Here is a 20,588-nt window from a genome sequence, read left to right on the forward strand (position 1 = left end):
CCCAATCAGAATCACAATGACATTCTTCCCATAAATAGAACGAAGAATCCTAAAATATATATGGTACAACAAAAGATCCTGAAAAGACAAAGCAATCCTGGGAAAAAGAACAAAGCTGGAGGCATCACAATCCTTGACATCAACATATACAAAGACCAACTTCTTTGTTTTATGACCTCAAAAACATGAGGACTCAACACTCATGTCCATGAGAAAAATGTTCTAACATCAGAACCATTTATGCAAATCTCCAGTCTTGAACCGCCGAATTCCTCACCTAGAACTAGTTTGTAAGTGAGCCCAGAACAAGAGAGAGGGAGGAATGAAGACTCCCGGGGAGGGGGGGCAGTGGAGGGTCACACAGCTTCCTCACCCACATCTGGCCCCCACCCTGGCCAACCCCCTTCCCAAACTAAAAACAAAATCACTCATTGTTATTTCCCTTTGATATTCTTCACACAATCCTCATCTACAAATGGACGTTTGACTGAGTCTTCCCCAAGATCCTCCTCTGCCATTATTTTAGGGTTTTTTAATTTAATTTTATGTTCCCTTGATTTAATTTTATTTAACATCAGCTTTTAACTTTCATCAACTTTGTTCAGCAAACGTATTCATGGAAAAAGGAAGGCTGACAGCCAGATGTTCATCTTTAGCTGCTACACATGTAAAGATTCATGTTACCAGTCAGAGCCAGCAGTTCTGAACAGGAAGGTGCCAGTTCTCCAGAAGGAAGAAAGGAAGTTTCAGGGACAAGGCGGTAAACACTTGGAGGAATCATCCATGACTGTTTCTATCCTTATAGTACATTCAAAGAGAGAGAAAGGAAGAGAGAGGGTTTGGCTACAAGAGTTGTTTTCAGACTCTTGGCTGTGAAGGACTATTTTTAATTGATCATGTAACAGGAAGGGGGAAAAATCTGTAACAAGTAAGAAATTGTAACATTGGAAACAATTAAATCCTTCCAGTAGCATGTTCTTTAAATGTCAAGTAATTACAGATGTTAGGGAAAAGTTCAGGAAGCAAAATCACACGTCTTCTGATAAATAGAGCAGAATCTGGCTGCGTTAACCATGTTTGCACACATCCGCCCACCTCTTCAGCTGTAGAGCAGCGACGTCTGTCAGCCAGCATTGCTGCACGTAATCTTCCCCAGGCTGTGAATTCAGCCTATCATTATTTTATATATTTTATATACGTAGGTTATTTGACTTGCCCCTGAAAATTTTTGGTGGAAGCCCCTTATGTGTCTGCTGTTGGGAGAGGTGTACGCTTGCTCCCATAACGAGTTCCTTTTGAGGCTTGTTTCATTTTTTTGAGACGAAGTGTCTCCATGGGAGCCATTTCTGAGATTGACAGAAGCAGGTGCCTTCCTGTGTACCGTGGGAGTAGTACTTGTTCCTGACACGAATGGCATTGGTACTCATGCTGAGAGTGATGGGAGTGAGTTCATTCCTGACATTGGCAAGGGGAGTCATTCCTGAGACTGAATCTGCTCTTCTGCAGAAAACTGGAATAATATTGGTGTTTAGTGAGTATCTAATTATTGGTTATTCCCTGTTAATGTAATTAATAATTATTCTCTGGTAACAATTCTCTGCTTCCTCATCAGTAGGGCTTAATTTATGATCCGGCCTTTCTGAATTGAAAGACAGCATGTGTTGCTTTTAAGAATTGAAATCTCCTATATATTTTCAAACTAATAAAATATTTTACACTTGTGCATGAAAAGCTAGATCCAAGGGCACAAAATTGAGCTTGTATCTAAATCACCAAATATAAATCTGTGAGGAAATGCAGGTTCTAACTCCCAGCTGAGCTATAGCTTTTCACAGGTTAACCCCCTCCTCTCAAAATGAAAGCAATCCTCCTGCTTCTTAGAACCAGCCTTCTCCAATAACCCAGAATTAAATTTGCGTGGTTGTAGGCTTTTGTGTTTAAAACATTCTTCACTATACCCATGGATATACCTATCATTTCAATTCAAGCTACATATTTCCATAAAGATCTATTCCTTCCATCAAAAACACCTGATGTGAAGGCAGTCAGTCCTTTCATGTTTTTCTATTTAGCTGAACTAACTTGTTTCTGACGTCTTATGTAGAACAAACTCGAACTTCAGAACGTTGTCCCAATTGTACACAGAACACCCGTTTGCCCATCACTTAGACTCACAGATTGTTAATATTTTACCACATTTTCTTGATTTCTCATTCCCTCACCCCCTAATCTATCTACACATTTTGAAAGATTTTTGCCGAATAATTTGAGCATTATTTGCAGACATCAAGACTATTCCCCTAAATACTCCAGCACCTATCCCCTAGTAACCAGGACGTCCTCCTATGTGTCCCAGCTCCTCTGGGCACCTTCTCTTCTCCAGGATCCATCCCAGACCTGGCGTCGAGTTCAGCCTCCCGTCCCTGTGGTCCTCAACCTGATGAGTCCCACTGACTCCTCTTCCATTACATTGACATTTCTGAAAAGTCTAGGATTGTTGTTTTGCATAACTCCACTCATTTGGAGTGATTGTGTGCTTCTTCCTGATGACAGTCCGAACAAACAGTTGGGGCAGGAACACTGCAGAAGCAGCCTTGAGTTCTCCTCAGGCAACAGGGAGCAACAGGATGAGATTCCCCTAGTGGTGGTGCTGATGTTGCACATTTGGTTAGAGTGGTGTCTGCCAGGTTTATCTGCTTCCAAGTGCCTTTGACTCTGAAATTATTAGGCAATAATAAATATACATTGATTACATGTATATAATAAATATGCATGGTAAACATCACCTGTGGGATGGTATTTGGAGAGTGTGTGTTTATCTTATTCAACAATTGTTCACCCAGTGGCGGGTGAGTTGGGATGTGCAGGGGGCTTGTGCAGGGATGTGTGGGAACAAATAGCGCTTACTTCATCAGGGGAGGAGCTGTTGTGCTCAGACCTGAAGCAGAGGCCTGTGGGCAGGGATGTCCACTCATGGCTGGAAGACCCGCCTCGTCACACGACACAGGTGAAAGCTATCGTTTCAAAAATTAGGCATTTTTTCCTTTTACTAAAATTAGGACTGAATTTGCCTATTTAACTGTTTGTCCCACATGGATCCAAGGTAAGCTCTCCAAGTTTATTTCCTCCTACACATTCCAGTTATTAAATTCTGTGTAAGCAAATATTTTTCATGATACTTCAGTTGATGATAGGTGAAACCATTCATATAAAAGAAGAATCTATTCAAACCATCAAATAAAAACTCTTTTGAAGTTTAACATAGTTCTTTAAATCACCATATGCCTCTGAGGAATATGACTTCAATCAATATAGGCAAGGAATGCATTTAGCTCCCAGGAAGGATAATCGATTACAAAGTCTGTCTGAGAACTCCCATGCTTATGGCTAAAAGGCCAGGAGGGCTTTATGTGTCATGGTAAGTGATTTACTCGAGTAGAAATAAGGCAGAGAGGAATTCTACTTGCCTCTGCTTGCAGAGAGGGTGGAAGGGCTTTGCTCCCATCCTGACAGCAGCCACGCTGGATAAACTAGAGTCACCCGAGTCCACTCGACACCCAAGGTGACAAGGAAAGCAGGTGGCCAGAGACCTGAGAAACGTTGGCCCTCCAGGAGGGTGAAGGCAACACGCGCATCTTGAAAGTGGTGAGAAGATGAGCTGAAATGTTTGACCCCTGGCCACAGACCACGTGGACCCAGGAGAGGCTTTAGAAACCCTGGGGGCCACACACAGCGGGGTGTGCAGCCTCTCTGGGCTCTTCTACCAAGACTCAAAGGGACCTGTACCACCTTGGGGCAAGTGGGGCTGGAGGCACCTCCACCGGGGAGAGGCCCAATGGCCCACCCCACCCCTTCTCCTGTGGGGACATCTGCTGAAGAAAGAAAGCTGTTACCTGGCACCAATGGGTCAGTTCCCTAAGGAGATTAATTCCAAACGCATGTGTGTAACAACAGAGCTTCTGACAGCACGGAGCAAAAACAAGGACTGATGGAGAGAGAGGTGAATCAGTTACAGTTGGAGCTCTCAGCGCCCTGTTGCTAATCAATGCACCAACTGGATAGAAAACCATCAAGGATGGAGAAGAAGCAAGGAACACCATCAGCCAACTGGACCTCCTCATCTGAAGGACATTTCCAGAACAACCCACTGACAACAGCAGGATGCACTTCCTCCAAGTGCACTGGATCTATTCCCAGGACACACCACCTTCAATGCCATAAAACAAAACTGAGAAAATTTTACAAAGTTGAAATCATACCAAGTATGTTCTCTAATCAGGACGGAATTAAATTAGAAACTGGTTAACAGAAAGACATCTGGAAAATCCTCAAATGTTTGAAAATTAAGTGACCCTGTTCTCAATAATCCATGAGTCAAAGAGGAAGCGAGAGGGAATAGAGAGCATCTCAGAGGAGGGAACCTGAGGACACAGGTGCCTTGCTGCTCAGAGGACCATGTCGGCACCCACTGCTTACAGTGGAAAACATGCAAAATCAGTTCTTGAAGATTCCACCCTATACACTAGTAGGAGAGAAGAAATTAACCCAAAGCACCAGAAAGAAGAAGTTAACAGAGAGAAGAACAGAAATCAATTAAATTGACATAGAAAGGTACTAGAGAAAATCAGTGAAACAGAAAGCTGATTTTTTAATAAAGATCCATAGAGTTGAAAAATGTCTAGCCAGACTGATAATGAAAAGATGAGAGAAGAGACAAATTAAAAATATCAAGATTGAAAGAAGAGGTTTTACTAGATATTTTACCAGGGCTTTCAGATGAAATAGGGCACACCCAGGTAAATTTTAACTTCAAATAACAATACATATGGGACAAACTCACACTGACAAACGACTTGTTTTTGTATCTGAAGTTCAATCATCATCATTATTATTATTACTATTAATTATTATACTAAGTCTGGCAACTGTACATACTATGGGCATTTAAATGACAGTGAGTTAATATTATGAAACTTTATGCCAATACATGTGATAACTTAGACAAAACGTACAAATTCCCTGAAAGACAAAAATTTCCAAAGTCCACTCACAAAGAAACATCTCTCCTATCTATTAGAGGAACTGAGTTTGTACTTAAAATCCTTTCAACTAAGATATTCATGGTCAATCTGGTTTCACTGGAAAATTCTAATAAATAATCATAGAAGAAAGAAAATCAGTGCTTGAGAAATTCTTCCAGAAAACAGAAGAGAAAGGAATGCTTCCCAATAACTTATGGGAAGCCAGCATTACCCTGATTAAAAAAAAAAAAAAAGCAGACAAATACATTATAAGAAAATTATAGATATATGTCCTCATAAAGACATTGCAAAATCTTTAATATTATTAAATAAAACCTGATAATACATAAGAAACATATGACCAAGTGAGGTTCATTCTGAGAATGTAAGGTTGTTTTTTAATTCATCATATTAACAGACTAAAAAAGAAAAATAACGTGGCTATTTTGAAATGTAAAGAAAAAGCACTGGAAAAAATTCAACGTCCATTTATGACAAAAACATGCAAACTAGAAAGAAAATGGAAGTTTCTTAACCTGAGGAAGAGCATCCATGAAGTCCCACAGCTGACCTCACATGCTGTGGTGTAAAACCAGGACCACGAAGGACGTCTGTCTCACTCTTCCTACCGAGCATTGTACCACGAGGTTCTAGCCAGTACAACACGGCAAGAAAAAGGAATAGCAGGCATTCAGATTGGAAGGGGAAAATTAAAATTATCTATACTTGCAGACAACATGATCGTCTGGGTTGGAAATATTAAATTAGCAGTAGAACTAACAAGTGATTCTGACGAGTTTGCAGGATACAAAGTGGAGATAGAAAAATTAACTGTAATTCTACATGGTATCAACGAACAATGTGAAATCGAAATTTAAGCATACGATTTTGAATAGTACCAAAAACACCTTGAAATACTTAGGTATAAATGTTAATAAAAGTATGTATAAGGTCTGCATGCCAAAAACTGCAAAATACTGATACGGGATAACAGACAAAACCTAAATAAAGGGAAAGAAATATTTTATTCATGGATTGGAAGTCACCATACTTTGAAGACATCAATTTGTCCCAAATTAACGTATAGACTCAGCACAATCACCATAAGCATACGAGCAGGATTTTCTTGTAAAAATTGACAAGTTCATCTAAATTTATACAACAAAGCAAAGAACCTAGAACAGCCAAAATGATTTTCAAAAAGGAGAAGGAAGTAAGACTGACCCTACCTGATTTCAAAACTTAGGATAAAGCCACAAGAATCAGTATGTGTGGTATTGGCAAGTGGGTAGACACATAGGGCAAAAGAGAATTGAAGGTCCACAGACAGACCCCCACAGACGGGGGCGGCTGACTTCCGACAGCGACAGAGAGACCATTCGGGGAGAAATGGCGACACTTTCAGATCCAGAAATCTATGCGCAGAACGCCTGTCCAGATCTCCTAGGGGTGCAGCTCCCAGTTAAGACGTCGGTGACATGCAGCTGTGTTCCCTCCCGCAATGAGAAGGGAGAAGGGGGGGGCACACAGAAAGAGGATAGACAGAGAGGACGAGAATAAATGGCGATGTCAGCTCTCACAGCCTGAGGCGGCTGCTTCCTCCACATTCCCGTTTGAGGTCCATCAATCACCTGCAGGTCCTTGAGTATCAGGGGGCACTGGTTTCTAAGCATGTTTGATTTTTTAAAGGAGGTGATAACACACTAAGTAGATGCTAGCTCAGTTTATCCTTTTTGAGTTATTTTCAGGGTAGAAACAGGTTGACCATATCAAGGCATGCAAATCACATCATCTTTTTCTTTCTCTCCTCTTTTTTTTTTTTTTCTTTTCCCTAATTCTCAACCAAAATTCCTAACATCTCAAGAGGGTTGACTGGATATTTGCTACTCTTATATTATACACTAAAAATACAGAAGTAAGATAAAAGTTCTGTTCAGTTATATGCGCTGCCTGGTGTCTTTAAAGTTTCTAATTCATCTCAAAATTATTTTAAAAGTAAACAGGGGAAAGAAACATAAAATAGCTCATTATTTGCTCTATCCAGTCTACTCATGATTCTCTTTTTCATATTGTTAACTAAAAGCAGGAAATACTATTCATTAACAAATACTTTAATTGCACAATTGCAGTTGAGGAGAGTGATTTTGCATCAGTGGTTACCGTCCTCAGATACCACTCTGGTGCCACGTGGTTGGCTCTCTCCAAACGTTGCCACTTAAAATACATACATGTGTCTCCCACTGTGCCTGACATCATTGGTTCCCAGAGGGCAAACCTCTGCAGTCTTGAGAGAGTAGGTGGTATTTGCCTTGAGCCCTGACAACTGGCTCCTTTTCTTTAATTTTTGAATGGGTGACACAACCACACTGTTTAAAAACAATGAAATAGTAAAAATATAAAGAGTCACCTGCGGTGGGGCAGCAACTAGCAAAGCCTTGTTGCTCCCGAGTCGGGGAGCCAGGGCGGGGGCAGACGGGGGGCACCCGCACGGGGTTATTGGTGCTGAGGGAAACGCCCACCATCTAGTGGAGAAGACACGGGATAGAGAGGGCAGAGGCTGGAGTGTCCAGATGTGGTGCTGTGGGAAGGACACGGTATTCTTTATGGAAAGGATAACCTGAATCCAATTATAAGGAAACATCCGGCACAAAGGAGGAACATTCTATGAAAAACTGGAAGAGTATTTTATTCTACAAAAATGGAAATGTCATGAAAGAAACAGGCTGAGGATCTCTTCCAGACTGAAGAATGCAGGGAGACGGAAGCTCAGGGCAGCACGAGATTCAGGGCTTGATGCTCCGAGGGAGAAAAAACACGCTGTGAAGGGCATTTGGTGTCAATAGTGGATTAGAGAAAGGAAGTGTGTGAATGTCGAGTTTACTGAGGTTGATATCGTGTGTGGCTCCAGAAAACAACATCTCTCTTCTTAGGAAATACGCTCTGAAGTTTTAGGGGTGAAGGGACGTGGTGTCTGCACCTTACGTTAAAGTGGGTGTCTACCTAAATGCCAAACCGTCTCTCCTCACCTCATTTGCTGACAAAGAATTTGGGGGAGGTGCCCTGGCATTCTTTCTACTCTCTTCAAATCTTCTCTAAGCTTGAAATTGCTTCCAGACAAAAAGGTAAGAAATAACAAGTGCAATAATGGTTTTTTTTGTGGGGGGTGTTCCTGTTCGGACTTATTTCAATTCAGATGTGGCGTCAAACTTGCATGTTGATTTTGGCGCCTAGTTTTGTCAACGGTGGTTCAAACTGTGGTCAATGGTGTTTTTGAGAACTGCTTTGTTTCTTTGAGTCACACAAAAAGTTGAAATTCAGCCCGTGGGCGGCCAGGAATCCTGGAAATTTCAGGGGAGCTTCAGATCACTGCACAGTGTGGACTCCTCCTCATCTCTTCACCGTCACTTAGCTCACTGTGTGGCTGCAGTAGGTTGGCACAGCCCAGGAGGGGCAAAGGCTGGTGGGCAAGCCCACCACATCCCCTGAGCCACTCTCAACTGAGGACCTCAGGTCAGATGACGGTGACAACACCTCAGCAGTCTAAACTCTAGCTTCAAAATGAAACAGCACAACGGAAAGACAATTCAACCCCACGTCAGTCCCTTCAGGGAGCAGACCCATCGTGTGTTCATTAGGTAAACGTCAGGCCCCACATGACCGTGAGCCTCTGCTTGTGCTGCTAGTTTTCCCAGCGGAGCAATGCTGCATCCACACAGTGTGTGTCCTTTCCCAAGTCCGGCATCTGCTATTCCCCTCCTTTGGGTCCTAAAAGATCCATCTGCCCCTCTCTGTGCAGTTACTGAAAGCTCAGTATCTTAGTAGTGCTCTTATTTTTATTTCATTTATTTTGCTTTATGATGGTGGTCGTGTCAAAACATTCTGTGGGACAAGGGTGTTTATTCCAGCAATGGAATTTGTCTGTCTGTCTGGAGGTCCACTCTCTCCCTGCTTCTCCTGAGTCAGGTGTGGCAAGTTACTGCTTCCTGATCATTACGTAGGAAGAGGAACTTCCAGGTATGCCCAGCGTACGTGAGGAAGGTTGCCAGGAAACGCAGCTTTAGAAGAGCGTCGCAATGTTTGCAGCATTTCGCTCTTAAATTGCACCTCAACTGATTATAGAGAACACAAGTAACGGGGCCACAACTTGGACCCATGTGCGCTGCCTGAGAATCTCATTTGACAGCTGTCCTTGGGAGAGATTCCCCCAAATGAAGCCGTCTGCCTTTCAGGTAGATAGACATGGGTGTACATTTAGATAGCTACAAATGTAGGTACAGGTTTAGGTTGACATTTAGACTTGCATTTGGACATGGGCATGGTTATGTATTTTCAGGTTTGGATTTAAGGTAAGTATAATATATAATGAACCTGTAACTTGCCTGATGACAAGACAGGAGGGTTAGGACGCCCTGGGAACCTGACGATGGGGCGCGAGGGTTAGGATGCTGTGCTGTGGGCACCCTAACCCTAACTGTAGCCCTAGCCCTAGCCTTAGCCCTAACCCTAAGCCTAACCCTGTTGATGAGACAGGTGGGTTAGGATGTCATGGGCCACTGGTGATGAGATGGGAGGGTAAGGACACATTAGGAATTTAACAGAGACAATTATCCAATAAAATTTTGTTCCAGAAACAGATTAAGCTTCTCAAATCATTCATTTAGTTTTGCCTGGGTAAAGGCATTTTCTGTTGTAATTCAACCTAGAGGAGAAGAAGAAATTTGAAATCACTATGGAGATATTCACCCTCTTTAGCTGGTAGAGAATTTCTCATCGCATAAATGTAAATTTGCTTCAGATTTTGACACCTTTGAAGCGTTAAGAATAGAAAAATAATTCACAATTTAAATTAGTCTAAATTTAAATCTTTTTTTTAAAGGTTGGCACCTGAGATAACATCCATTGCCAATCTTTTTTTCTTTGTTTCTCCCCAAGCCCCCCAGTACATAGTTGTATATCGCAGTTGTGGTCCTGCTGGTTGTGCTATGTGGGATGTCACCCCTGCGTGGCCTGATGAGCGGGGCTCTGTCCATGTCCAGGATTGGAACTGGTGAAATCTTGGGCCACCGGAGTGGAGCGCATGAACTTAACCATTAAGCCACGGGGCTGGCCCCTAAATTTAAATCTTTCTGTTTAAATTTCCACATTCTTTTAATTATCACGTTAATTCAAACATTTCTTCTCTTCATTTCTATCCTCTTCAATTTTCTCTTGTTTCCTTCCAACATAAAATATGAGTTTGTTCTTGTGTACCTTTATGTGTGTGAGTATATTTATTTGAAATAAAAACGTATACACACACATACATACAAGTGAGTTTTACTTTTGAACATTTTCTTTGGACTCAACAATATATGGCCACACATTTTACTTATTTCTTGCAACATTTGTCTGATGTTACATTTGCTTTCCCAAATTATTTTCAGAAACAAGGAAGCTGGATCTCAGGGAGGTTAAATTAGCAACAATTTCATTAAAAAGTCATTAAAATTTATTGTGTAATTTCTTGAATTATACACAAAATGACTACTATTTAGTTCTTTTATGTGTGTACTGATGCATTTGTGGGGAATGTATGAGAGTTTACAAATTCGGTGTGGTAGAATCTATCAGTATTCTCTCCATTGCTTTTTTTCTTTTATTATTCTTACCAAAAACCTGAGCAGTCATTTCTTCACTTTTGAGTCTTTGTTACAAACAAAACTAAAATTGAAAATTTTCCTGCATCCAGTGGTAATATATCACCTTTTATACATGTTTCCAACTTCTTTTCACATCTCCATTATTCCTGATTTTATCTTTTGAGCTTTTGTGACTAGATCTATTTCTAAAAGTCGCATTATGTGGGCCATCATTTGGGAAGTATTGCTCTTTACCATTTGACTACACATCACCTTTGTCTTTTTAAGCATATTTGAATTCATGTGTCTTTATACAAGATGAAATTCTACCTTAGATACTGCTGCTTCTCCTATTTTAAAATCCTTCTGTTACATTCTTTTCTTTCCAAGTCTTTGGGAATTTTATCTTGGATTAGTGACTTAGGCACTAATTAGTGATATGTATCATTAAATTATTACTATTTTATGTAGTTATATAAATTAATTGTACATTTTCCTTCAAGTTTTTTACATATAGTTTTTTAGAAAACAATATTCTTAACCTAACTTTACTTTCACTGCTTTTGTTTGTTTCATAACTTCTTAGCTTTTTAAAAAATTTATCTTTCTATATTGTGCACAAATACATATGAATACACTTTCTACAGATGATGAATAGAGCCCTACTCACAGCATTGATGCTTTTTATGTTTTAGTGCAGACTTTTTTTCTACCTTCTGCGTACTTTTTCTTCTTTCTCAATAATGCTTCAACGGACATGCCCCCAGTCAACTACTATAATAATGACTCCTTATTTCAAAGGCTGTGTAAGATTCCTGGTGTGGCTGTATTACATATTTGGTGGTCTTTCATATTCTTTCTCATAAAATTGCTATTACTGCCACAAAAATATGTGGGGACTGTTACGTTAAAACTGTGCATGTCTATCTGTGGCAATTTTGTTCCCAGGGGACATTGAACAATATCTTGAGACATTTTTGGCTGTCACATTGAGGAGGGGTGGGTAGAGGCCAAGGATGCTGCTGAACACCCTACAATGCACAGGACAGAGCCCTTCACAGAGAATGATCTGCACAGAATGTCAATAATGCTAAGACTAAGAAACCCTGCATTAAAGAATATCCACATTTTTAATATTTATAGCTGTCTTCAGATGATTTCCCCAACGTTATAAGACTTCACGTTTCTTTCAGCAAAATTAGAGAGCACCTCTTTTGCTACCTGTTTAAAAGTCCTAACTCCAGTCAACATGAGAGATCTTTCCCCAGGCTGATGAGTGTGGAAGAGATCTTTTCTTGTACTTTTAAATTATTTCATTGTTTGAAAAAAGATTCATATATTTGATCACCAAGGCATTTGCCTATTATTACGTGTCCATATATTTTAAGCTTATTTTTACACAGCTACATTTCAAATCTATTTTACACATTATTTCTACTTTTATAACTTTTGGTTGGATATTTTTGACCACAAAATAGTTTTAAGTTTTAAATTTTTAAATATATCTATGTTCTTACTTCTGATTTTCTCACCTTAATTTTGACGGTTTTGTCCACTATTAGATTTGATATGTAGATTTTGTATGTTATCTAAAATGTACTGTTTACACTGGGGACTTTAATCTCTCTGGTCTTTAAAGATGTGTGATATAAAGAACCACTTAACTTTCTTTCAGATAGCCATCTGTGCTAGATTTTATTCAATGGTCCAATTTTTTCCAACTAAGTTGAAATACAGCCTTTCCATATGGTAAATGTCCGTATCTACTGAAACTTAATTCCTGATTCAGTCAACAAATAATAATGCCATATATGCTATATGCCAGAAAGTTCTAGGTAGATTTAATGCTATACTCTCTTATGTCCAGGTCTTCGCTAATTCAATTACAATTCCATGTTGATGTTATTCATTTTCTGTTATTGTATATCATATTTTAGTTATTTTTTGATGTCCCATTCAAATTTGTTTCAGACCATTGTATGAAATCAGCCTACTTAACTGGTTTCATGTTCTTTTCCATTCCTTTTATTTCATAACTTCTCACTTGCTTAAATTTGTTTCTATACAAGTGCATGTATATTCACATACTTTTGGGAAAAACAAAGGTGAACAATGCAAGTGAAGTCCCTGTTTCGTTGCTACTTACGTTATATGGCAAAGTACAGAGTACAATAAAAAGTGTGAATGACATAATATGCCCATAGAAGAAGTCAATAAATAAAGTGATTTGGGGTAAAAATACAGTCTGAGAAGGAGTTTGCATGTTGGACAAAGACCAGAACCAAGACTAGGGTGTGCCCATTGGACTTGTCAAAAAAAGAGATCAAACCCAAAGTCTAAGAATAACAAAGGAAAAATAGGAGGGCTTGCCTCCTATGTTATCATACTATATTAAAAAATACTGTCAAATAAATATTGAACAGGACCAGGAAACACAAGTCTTATGCTCTTTGATATTTAAAAAGTCCAACTTTTGGGGCTGGCCCAGTGCTGCAGTGGTTAAGTTCACACGTTGCACTTTGGCGACCTGGGATTCACTGGTTTGGATCAAGGGTGTGGACCTACACACCACTTGTGAAGCCATGCTGTGGCAGGCATCCCACATAAAATAGACGAAGATGGGCACAGATGTCAGCTCAGGGCCCATCTTCCTGAGCAAAAACAGGAGGATTGGCGGCTGATGTTAACTCAGGGATAATCTTCCTCAAAAACAAATAAATAAATATTTTTTTAAAGCCCATCTTTTGTTGTACTTTGTATATTTCCTTTTGTGAAATGTTCGTGTTTTAGTTTTGTTCATTTTGTGCTTGAAGAGTTCAATCATAATGTGTTTCATAATGTAAACATCTCAGTGCTTTTGCCTTTTGAACACTGTTTTTGTTCTCTCATTTTCTGCTGGACATCAGGGGATATAATGCGAATTGGAATGCCACCAGAACAGGGATACTTTTACTTTCTCATGGTCTCTCAGGGATCATCTGAGATACTAGATCTTTTTCTCCTCATGTTCACTTCATTTTTCTCTTCTCTGTCTTTATTGAACAGATGGCTTATGTTTCTTTAAAGTAAGGAGGAAAATGAGTATGCCAATAGGGATCCCCAAGTCGATCTGTCCATAGGAAGCTTACTAACTTGAATTTCTGGTACCATTTTTACGTTCTTTAGGGGAAAGATAACATGATCTGGCCAGCTTGAGGCATATCCACTACTGGCTGAATTAGTGTGACTGGGGGCAAGAAAGGCAAGGTAGTAAGCGACCCAGGAGGCCACGGTTTTTGTGGTGTGTGCATGTATGTGCACATATGCATGTGTGTGTGCTCTTTGTTGAGTGAGAACAGTCCTCAGAGAAGGGTTTCTGGGTTCATATATCCCAAGGTGACTCATAAGTTAGAGGCCAGAACTCAATCAACAGAAGTAACTAAAGGGGGTTGTCAATTTCAATTCAAGGGACACCGTTATAACAAAATGAACAAAGACCTACAAACAGTTCATGGGTGGGGGATCCCTGTGTCCTGCAGTTTCAGCTGTCATAGGGCATTCTCTTCATGCCTCAAGCTTCTCTGACACTGTCTCTCATCACTCCCTTCCTTGTTCATTGTCCTTGACACACTGGTTTCCTTTTGAGATTTGACTATCTGAAACAAGCACCTTCCTCAGGGCATTTGCAATGGCAGTTCACCCTGCAGGGCACACACTTCCCTGGATAACATCAATCTCCCAGCTATCTTCCTTGACTTCTCTGTTCAAACGTCACTTTCTTTGCAAATCTTGCCTGAACTTCCAGTAAAAAATAAGACCCCATCCTCTCTCTCCTTTAAACCTGCTTGAGTTTTCTTCATAGCTCCTGTCACTGTAGGACATGATTTTTAAAATATTTTATGTGCTTATATTCTTTCTCCATCATTGGATTGTAGGGACTTTTTGTTTTTCATCACCCTATGTTCATTGCCTACATAGTGCCTCGTATATTGTCAACACTCAATGTGAATTCATCAAATAAATAAAAAGTATGCTTACTAAAACATAGTATGCATTATGCTTGAAGAACAGTCTGAGCATGGAAAAAAAATTTCTAATGAGAAATGGAGCTAGGTGTTTCCAAAAGGTGACCAGTCCATACACATATATTAAAATGAATTTCTTGACTCTAAAATATAAACGGTAGCATTTATGCTAGGTTACCAGTGCTCGCTTGTGTGAAAATTACTCATTTTTTTCTCTGTACTGGTAGTCACCTCCAACATATGGAATCAAGGAACCTTACAGGAGTTTCAGAATTTCTTCTTCTGGGATTTTCAGAGAAAGCAAAATTTCAGTGCCTCATATTTAGGCTTTCCCTCTCCATATACCTGATCAATCTGTTTGGAAATCTGCTCATCATCTGGGCCATTTGCCTACACTCATCCAGGTCATCTCATCACACCTTCAAACACCTGTGTACTTCTTCCTCTCCAACCTCTCCTTTGTAGGCATTTGTTTCACCTCCATCACCATCCCAAAGATGCTTGTGAATATAGAGAGAGAAAACAAAGTCATGACCTATGCAGGCTGCACCACCCAGATGTATTTTTCTTACTCATTGCAGTATTGAACCACCTCGTTTTGACTGCGAGAGCCTATGACCAACTTTTGGCCATTTGTTATCCACTGCACTACATGGTCCTCGTGAAACAACTACTGTGTGGACTTTCTGGTGTCCTGGATCATGAGTAGTTTTCATTCCCTGTTACAATGCTTAATGGTGTTGTCACTATCCTTGTGTGTAGACATGGAAATCCTTCCCCTTTTGCGTGAAATCAAACAGGTGGTCTAACTTGCCTGTTCTGACATCTTTCTTAATAACATGAACTGGGCTGCTGGCTGGTGGTCTCCTCGCTGGTATAATTTATTCTTAGTCTAAACAGTTTCTTCAGTATGTGGAATCTCATGAGCTCAGAGAAGCATAAAGCATTTTCCACATGTACATTTCACTTCTCAGTTGCCTCCTTATTTTATTGTACGAACCTAGGATTGTACCTTAGCTCTCCTACTACCTACAGCTCAAACTCAAATGCAATAGCCTTGGTCATGTGCACTGTGATCATACCCTTGTTGAACACTTTCATCTACACTTTGAGGAATAAAAACATAAAAAGGGCTCTGAAAAGATTCTTTGAGAAGGAAATTATAAAACAACCTATTGTCCTTGGACAGATGCACATGATAGCAAGGCTTAAAACATCAGAGCCAGATATTGTGATTCTTTGATCAGATTGTGACGGGAGAATTTATTCCTTCTATTTAGCTGTTCTTCTTGAAAATGTAGACTTTAATATATAGTGTGTATTATAATAGGTCATTGGATGTCATTCCAACAACAGGATACTGTTTTCTTATTTAGCTTGGTGTCCACATTGGCTAACATAGTCACGTAAAACTGATAAATACAGGTCTCCAATTGTAGTCTTTGTAGAAACATATATTTCAATAAATACTTTAAATTAATATGATCATAGAGTCAGAGATGATGTTAATTACAATAAGGCAACATTTTAAGTTATAAATGTATGACTATGCAAACTATTTTTTGTGGCTTACATTTGCTTATTAATGTAGGTAAGATTGATGCCCATGTGTAAAGTCGATTATCATTGAAGTGGAGGATTGTTTGGTGTAATTATATTTTATATTGAATTACCTTCTTACTTCTGCTTGAGAACCTCCATTACTGCCTACAGATATGATTACTTCCATTGCTCTAAATGAATATCTCCCCCTTTAGTAAATTTTGTCAAAATCACTAAAAGTGTACTGAATGAACAATATCATTATCATCCATTATATGTCCTTTACACAATATAATATATACTAATTATGTATTATATATAAATGTTCAAAGGATGACTCACTAAAGAGCTTGAATTCTTGTCCAGTCCTATGAATCAGAGTCACACAAGTTTTGCACAAACACGCACATCATTTCAAATTCTTTGGTTCCCTATTAGGAACCTCAATGGAGTCAATTTTTAATAGAGTTAGATGAAGTAATCTTGAATAACGGAGTAATCATGAATGATATCTTCAAATATCAGAACAAATGCCTACAATGAGAAGTGACAATTATAATTTCCTTCAGTTCTGTTCACTTTGGTTATTGTATCAGCTGTTGCTGCATAATGTCATTCTAAAAGCAAATGGCTAATATAATGCATTTATTATCAAGTTGGATTATATTGAGGGGAGTTGTTCTGAGCTCTGGTCACCCACTAATGGGCCTATTGTCAGCTGTCAGTCTCTATACTGTGTATCTTGGGTGAATACATAATGTGTGCAATTGTAGTGCTCGTCTGTCTTGAACAATTTTAGTTCAGTTTGCTCCTTTTATATGTGAAGATCAGTCTTTAGCTTATGGAAAAAATGGGTTTATCAAATGTTAATTACTTATTTTAATTCCACTGTTCTCATATTCATATATGACACTTTGCCTTCGTCCAAGTTAGAAGACATATTTCCCAACACTTTAGGTGTGATTCAGCTACATGTGCTCTAAATCCTTCTTTGAGCCATGCACCACCAAAAATTTTTAATTATTAACTAATGCACTGAAGTTTAATTACATAAAATAAACTTCACATATTTAAAGCATACATTTTTAAAAAAATTAAAGGACCATACAAGAATTAAGAGTATATACTACATGGTTCCATTTATGTATAATTCAAAAAGGTGTACAACATGTTTTTCTTTTTAAAGATTGACACCTGACCTAACATCTGTTACCAATCTTCTTTTTTTTTCCTTCTTCTTCTCCCCAAAGCCCCTCAGTACATAGCTGTGTATTCTAGTTGTGAGTGCCTCTGGGTTGTGGTATGTGGGACACCGCTTCAGCATGGCTTGAGGGGTGGTACTATTGTCCGCACCCAGGATCTGAACTGGGGAAACTCTGGGCCACCAAAGTGGAGCACACAAACTTAAGGACTGGGCCATGGGGCCTGCCTCCAAAATGTGTACAATATGTTTTAACTGTTTTGTCATGTCATCATTACAAAATTTACTCACCTGAGCCTCAATTTCCTTATCTCTGAAATTAATGTGAGACCATTTACACTAACTTCAGATGAATGTTGTGAAGAATAAATAAAAGATGTAGAAATACTTTGTTGAGTGCAAGTAAAACGTTCAACTTTAGGAGAATGTGTATGTATATGCATGTATGCATTTGTATACATCTTTGTTTCATAGAAATACACACTTGTATATGTACACACACATAAACTCATTTAAATCCCATCTATTATGTTGAAAGAAAAGCTGCCCGGGGCGCCCACACCGCCGCTGCGCACGGACCCCGGCTACTGATGGGGATTTTTAGGCTGCTTAATTTTAAAACAGTTTATGATGAGGATTTTTAGGCTGGTTACTTTTAAAACTACAGATAAGAAGAAGGCTCCAAGGAGTGGAATTTGTTTGCCCTTTGATCAGAGACAATTACAGTTGTAAAGGAAATCTCCATGCCTCCCTCTCTGGAATTTGTTTGCCCCTTGTTGGGAAAACATTTACATTTCTAAGGGAAACATCTATCTGTGAAGATGCCTCCCCCTCTGAGCCAGGAGGAAGGGGGAATGGCCTATCTCTGGAAACTGTCTGACAACCTCATGTAACTGACCCCCACCCCAAAATCCTCCTTTGTCTTTAGTTAAAGATAATATTTGAGCGGTGACTTCTGCCATTTACTCAATCCGGTTTGATTCTTATCTTAAAGTTGTGGGACCGCCAAATGGCCAGACCAAACGGGCACTAATAAAGAGATAACTCACATACCTATGCCTTAAATTTGGCCCTAACCCTCAGTTCGGGGCAGCAGGAGCAGCAGAAGCTCTGACTACCCATGGGTCCTGTCCCCATGCTACTCTATCTCTATTCTCTAAATAAAAGAGCACTACTGCCAGATCTTGAGAGTCTAAGAAATCTTTCTTTCGACTCCTCGGCTCACCGATCCCGCATCACTACCACAGCCTGGAGGAGGAGGAGCACGGGCTGCCGCGCGCGCGCACGCGGGGTCCGAGCACACCGCCAGGCCAGCCTGCGGCAACCGGCTCATCGACTACATCCTGGGGGGCGGCCCGGCGGAGAGCGGCTCCGACGGGGAGGACGCCGCGGACGACGGCTTGGACAGCGGCAGCTCGCTCGCCGAGTCGGACCCGGAGCCGGACGCCGAGGGCCTGAGCCGCTGCGCGCCCCGGCCTCCCGGGCTACTACCTCAGTTTGTAATCTACCGGTCGTTGTTTTATGCCTCTCTGGTTTGCTCTAAAAACTGCCGCCAGCGTTAATATGTGTATTCATCCGTAAACACTCTGCAGGTGCGACAACGTGCAGGCGGGCCTGCTTTTCGCAGAGCCTTTGTTCTGTGTGTTCTGCGTCCCTCCCCGTTAGGTAGTCGTAGGGGTGTGTTTATGGAGCGTGGTGGAACACCGTCGAAACAGGCTAGTTTCAAGCCCCAGCTGTGTCAGTGGGAAGGAAGGCGGCATTCGCCTTGAAAAAAGCTTTTGGAAAATGTGTAGGCATTCTTTGAAAACCAGACCGAAGTATACTTTTGTTTCAGAGACTTAGGTTGTGTTCTGTGTTTCTGAAATCTAGGACCTTTGCATATTTGAAAATAGTGCAATATTTTTACATTTATTGGATTTGGGAAATTGTTCCTTGGGATCCCACCCTCAGTGCTCAATGAGGAAAAGCTTGGTTAGGAGTGGTTTGCTGCCCTCCTCTAAAGGCAGTGGCCAGACGGGTGTGAGCAGGATAGGGGGGACCGTTTGTAAGTTGGACCGAGGAGAAAAAGTTCCTGTCAGTTTCATCCAATTTTAGTTGTTAGAACAAACTTGAACCCCCATAATCTCAGAAAATCCTTGTAAGTTTTAATGGAACATTTTACACACTTCAAGTCTTGCAATGGTGCTTTAAGTATCAATGTAGCATGTGAAAGGCTTTGTACAGACAGGTGAAATTTCCTTTTCTGAGTGTGGAAATGTGATAACAGCACCTCTTCATCTTTAACTTGAAATCAAAACTATCAGATTTTATTTTTCTATAATTTAGGAAGGTGAAGTTAACAGACTAGAAGACTTCTAAATTGGCTTCTACAGATCCAGTAATTTAAATGTAACCAGTTCAATAGGATTTTATAGCTAAAATTGTATTTGTGTATATAACAACTAATCTGTAAATTGTAATAAATGTATTTGCAATTATTAAATGTTACATGATATTTTGGTTCAACTGTAAAAAAAAATATTATGCAATATGTCAGATGACTACACGCATTATAAAGGAAGTATAAAGAAGGGAGTGGATAGGAGTTTTATTTTTTCTTGATGTTTAGGCAAGACCAGTACAAAAGTTGACCCTTCAATCAAGACCTCAAGAAAGAGAGGGCAGGAGCCACAACCATACTGGGAAATATGTGGCTGGCAGAGGAAATGGCCACTGCAAAGGCCCTGAGGATTATAAAACTTTCAGCAATTCAAGTCCAAAAAAGGAAGCAACTGTGATAAGGGAAATAAGCATGAAATAGAGTAATCAGAGATGGTGTCAGACGATTTGAAGGAAACAGTTGGTCTCGCTGCTGGTTAAAGTTCAAGACAAAGGAGTCACTATCCACACTATATACTTTTGTACTTTATAAATTTGGTGGCAAAGGCAGCCTGTAAATTGAAATAGATTCCCCCTTAATACCATCTATTGTTTGAGTTATGGCCTCTGTATTGTAAGAGTCACCATGGAATATATGGGACTATGTCTTCCTGCTTTGAGGATGGATCTCACTCTACAAGGCACAAACACACATACACACAAACACCAGACCTTTGCTTGTTGGGCTGTGTTCTTACCATGCTTTGAGTCCTACTGATTAATTGAAGAGTGTGTATAAATCAAACTGGCCAGATCAATTATCACTCCCCTAAAGAATGTAGAA

At 40.0% G+C, this 20,588-nt stretch overlaps 1 protein-coding gene across 4 annotated transcripts in view; it reads right to left on the reverse strand.

Annotated features, from left to right (window-relative positions):
* The window catches only part of LOC138919875 (ral guanine nucleotide dissociation stimulator-like), a 136,441-nt gene that overhangs the window by 89,870 nt on the left and 25,983 nt on the right, over positions 1-20,588 (reverse strand). The window lies entirely within an intron of this gene.

The sequence above is a fragment of the Equus caballus genome, chromosome 21 (assembly GCF_041296265.1).
Source record: "Equus caballus isolate H_3958 breed thoroughbred chromosome 21, TB-T2T, whole genome shotgun sequence".
Lineage (NCBI taxonomy): Eukaryota > Metazoa > Chordata > Mammalia > Perissodactyla > Equidae > Equus > Equus caballus.